Here is a 5,095-nt window from a genome sequence, read left to right on the forward strand (position 1 = left end):
AACATTAACGGGAGCAGACAGGAGCAGGAGCAAACCAATAGTAAATAAAAAAAAAACTAGGATCGTTGCCAAAAATTTAAATAAAATAGAAAGAGAAAAAATCTAGTACTGGCGCCATTTTGTAGTTTTTTTCCTTGAAGCCTACACTATAATGCGAGTCAAAAAAACTGCACGACCCAAAAACCAACAGTGCTTCCGCTCTGAGTTTTTCACCCGCACTCAAAAACAACAAATTCAGATTCGCAGGCTGCGAATTGAGAGGCAGCCAGAGTATTGACAGAAATCTTATTGAAGACAACAAGAATGGGAGCGGTGCAGGAGCGGGGGTCATTCTGAATGGGAGCGGGATGGGAGTGGGAGTAATTTCACCAGGAGTGGGACGGGACAGGATTTAGATTTCTACTCTGGCCCGGGATTGGGACGGCACACAATTTTGTTCTGTGGGAGTGGGACGGAACAGGAGTGAAAATCCACTCCCGTGTCAGTCTCTAGTGTGGACAGAGACAGACACTGAAACCATTTTAGGATCAATCTTCACCAATCACTGTACCAAGCAGGGAATAAAGTATTCTATAATAAAAATATGTTCTATTTCAAGAAAGTAACATGCAAGTTCCTTAATAATCTTATCTAACCATTTAGACACAAGTAAATCCAAGTTACAAGCCACACCTTCATAAAGATTCTCCCTAAACATTACCAGCATGTTCCACTCTCTGTGAAGTATCCTCCAAGGTTCACAAAGCAACCTGGAAATCCTGTAAAAGAAACCTGTTGTTTCCTATAGGTAATAAATCGTGCATCCAGGAAAATCACACATTCCAAACTGAAGCAGAAAAGTAAAGTTTTCTGAACCTAGCTTAGTAGTTTTGGGAAAGTGCCCCTTTAAGTTATTTTACTGAATAGATTCCAGACTATATAGTGCCCCTTATTATAAGCTGCAAACCACTACATTTTTAAAAGACACTGAAAGTGTACATATATAATTTGCATCATGCTATAAGCTGCCAATATGTACTGAAATGTCCCCCGTCAAACATGTAAGGGGAGCTCCACATATCATTCCCAGGGTAGGGACGGAGAAGAACGCTAGCTCCCAATAAGGTTGTAGGTGTCACTACCCGATCCATACCAGAAGCACGATCCCTACCATCAGCTCATTTGTACATGCGCAACCAGATATACATCTGGTTCGCCCTCATTTTTTAAATTGTAAAAAATACCTAAATTACAATTTTCCCTCCTTAAAAACAGTAAAATTACTAAACCATAGCATGTTAAAGATTTATAATGTATTTCCTGAGAAAATAAATGCCTTAAAATTTTTTTCTGTTTTATCACTTGTCTGTGCATGATATGTACCGGAAATGGGATCTTATGCTACTTCTGGGAGCTAACTTTTTCAGCTTTTGGATTTAAACAACAATTTAAACAACTAGTCTTTTAACATTATGATATATAGTGCATAACCTAAAGAATTAAAAAACTAAAATGCAGATAAGAATGATTTAATCATATTTTGCCTGACTGCTCTGAGCATGTCCGATGAGGACTTTAGACAAGCTGTTTAATGGAAAAAATGTGAAAAGCATCAAATTGTCTCAGGAAAGTCATAAAAAATGTTTAAAAGATTTGCATTAGCATTCTTTAGTGATTTAAGGACATAAATAAGTATTTTTAGTACCATAATTTCATTATTTATGGCGACCTGGATGAATATGTGGTTTTATATGCGCAAATGGGACAAAATGTTTGAATTTGGGACATTTTTTCACCATTGTGTCTGCTGCTAGCATGTGTTTGTGCTAAATGTAAATTAGCACCTTCTTCGATTTCGAACTTTGACTTCCACACCTTTGTATAAGCAGAATTGTTCAAAGCGTGGAAAAAAATATGTGGCTTATAATTCAGAAAGTACAGTAGCCTTTCACTTTTCAAAAATATAACCTATGAATTCTTTTAAGGCACAGGCTGCATAATACATTGCTTGAATGCCAAGGCTGTTTTCATATTTGAGCTGCAAACAGGACTTTGTATGTCAACATCATGATCAATTTCCAGATTCCAAATTATGTGGCTGATTAGAAGTTAAGTTCAAACTAAATTATTCACTGCAATTTTTTTATATTTTTAAAAAAGGTAGCTTTTGCTTATTTTTCACCTTAATAAGCTAAAATAAAAAATAAAAACAAGAACTTTCAAAGCTGGTCATCTTATATCTAAAAGATGTAACATTGTTAACTCATCTCTCTGAACACACGTCTCCACACACACGCACCATCACTTACAGTGCTTGTAGTAAGTGGATAACAAGGACGACACCTGAGGTGCTGAAATAATTGAAGCTGTTTGATGTCACATCAAATACCCTTCACACACATACACACAGTTTGACATGCACTGAAAAACACTCCCAGGATAACCTTTCCCTGTAATTATAATGAACATTAAAACACACACAAACCAGCAGGGCCACATCAGCCGTGCTGGATAGGAATGATCTGCTGTGCTTTCCAGGGACATCCAACAGACACATGTAATAAGGCTTAACAAGACTGCATAACAATAGGTGTCCATGTTTTCATGAAATCAGAAACTTTATAATAAAGATTGTAGGGCTTTGATTTTACCTACACCTTTGAATTTAGTAGCAGGGGGACAAGCGTACCTAATTGCCTCAGCCTTATTTACATATCAAATCACTCACAAATCACAGCATATTTAAATCTGAAAATAATTCAAACGCTTAAAAAAGATGGAAGCAGGACTTAAGATTGATGCAGCTTGTTCTCAATTAAAATCAAAGCCAGGATTAGTCATTGCCTCTACAATGTCAGCTGTGTTGTTTCCATTTTGTTCACTGATCAACAAAATGCTGTCTTAATTCTTCTTCTTCTTACATTTTCTCACCAAATTCTTCTAATCACAGTAAAAAGTTTATTCAGTTAATTGTTATTTTGAAGAAGGTTGCAGCCTAGGAATTGGCAGATTAGAAAAGAATATAGTGTTTAGGGTTACCCTTCCTCTTTGATTGCATCTTGACAGAATGGTCTGATTTGAAGGTAATTTAATTCACACATTCATCAGTATGACTGTTAATGTTTCAATTAGCAAGGAGAGATGTATTCATAATGAGCACAGAGATGGCATTAGTGATGACATCATGTTTGAAATGATGAAGTGTTATCAGGCAGATAATAGTGTTGGCTGTTAATAAAACCAGTGCATGAAGGTCAGCAGAGACAGGGGATGACAAATAAACACATTAGACAGTGTTACAAGCCATTGACTGTTAAAATGCTTTAAAAGGGGCTGTATGTTAGCTGTTTAAACGTAGCAAAAGACTGAGGAATTAAAAGTTGTTTTTAATACAATTTACAATTATTACCACAGAAACAACATGTTTGCCCATAAAATGTTGCATGTTGTTCTGAATAAACTTTGCAGCTACATGGCATACCTTACATTTTGAAGTGATTATGGGCAGTGAAACATTTCATTAACCTCTCAAAACCTACCCGGTCGCACTAATAACTCAGACAGCATGAAAATGACAACAGTAAACTTTTTACCAATATAGACATGTTAGATTGTTGCAAAGCTTAGATTCTCCACAATTCAACCACCAAGTTCATTTTATGGGCACAGTGAGCAGCAAAGACAAACTAACATACATACAGCAAAATGTAAACATTATAAACCACAACATACCTTTTAATTTGTCCAGAAGCTGTTTTATAAATCCGGCCTTCAATTTTTTATTTCATTTATACATAAAGGTGCACAGATTAAAATTAATCCAGAATATTCATAATAACTATATTCCATGATGAGAAAATCGCCACATAACGTTCAACAGTGTGATTCTATGGGTGAAGTAGTTGAGTAAAAGCATTTGGCATAATCTGGCAAATTTGGACAGGGTTGGAGACGCTGGTGACAGCAAAAGTTCATAGCCCCACAGCTCTGGAACTGTTGTAGCTAGAGGTCTGAAATTTTCTGCATTTGTGGTTGAAATGATGTAAGAAAAATGTAATACAATGAGACATGCCTATTCTCAAGCATGTCTTTATTACTGCTGTTAAAAAAGACCTATTATTTTCTAGAATAAAAAACAACTTTGAGTCATGTTTTAACTGCGGCAGCTTGGGCTGTGGTTTACTCACACTATTTTAATTTATATTTTCAGAAACTAGAGGGTGTTAGCTTTCAAAAGATGTATCACACATGTAATGTGGGTTTATAGTTCTTCAGTTATTTACTTTTCCATTTGGGTATAGAAAATAGGCAGGGATTACTTCAAATTGGGTGGGTGTTCAATCAATAAGCTTATTAGTGAAACACTGTGAACCCTGAAAAACATTTCTGTTAGGACATATTATAATGAGAGGCTATAAGAATAAAAGATGATGGGCTTCCACAAGCAGGTGAAGAACAGTCATATCCCATATATTCCTCTTTTTTACACTCCTTTCGCATTATTTCTAATCAGGGACTGGTGTTTTACTGCAACCAAACTGAGATTTGTTTTAATAAAAATAAAATAACTATTTTAAGCTTTTTTAGCAACAGGTATAACTTTAATTAACCATATTTTTAATAGCAAACTGCCTGAGGATTTTTGCTTTGGCAAAGAACACTTTAAAACCTATATTTTCTGACTGAATCCACAATGATGCGTAGGGAGTGTTCTGAGTTCTAGCCCCACTGACAGGGACTGCCACTCTGGGTCTCTGAGTGAGAGCCTTAACCCCACGCTCCTCCCCAGATGCCGCACAATTGTAGACCACTGCTCTGGGGCGATTTTAGGATGAGAGGTGTACAATGCAGCTATTGAGTTAATGCCTTTCCGTTATCATCGCAGCCCCACCCCTTGCACAGGAGAGTGCAGGCTATTCAGCAAGTTCGACAATCCCCTTTAACACCTTTAAGACACTTAGGGCCGGATTTATCAAGATCCAATTTTGCGTGCAGTAATTTGCGCTCGCAAACTGGAATTTTGCGCGAGGGGCTGGACCATGGTTTGCGGGTGATTTAACATTGCGGGTGGTTTTGCGCGTTTTGTGGTTTGCGGCAAAGTAGTTTGTAGTTTGTA

The sequence above is a fragment of the Cyprinodon variegatus genome, unplaced genomic scaffold, assembly GCF_000732505.1.
Source record: "Cyprinodon variegatus isolate N-32 unplaced genomic scaffold, C_variegatus-1.0 Scaffold59, whole genome shotgun sequence".
Classification (NCBI taxonomy): Eukaryota; Metazoa; Chordata; class Actinopteri; order Cyprinodontiformes; family Cyprinodontidae; genus Cyprinodon; species Cyprinodon variegatus.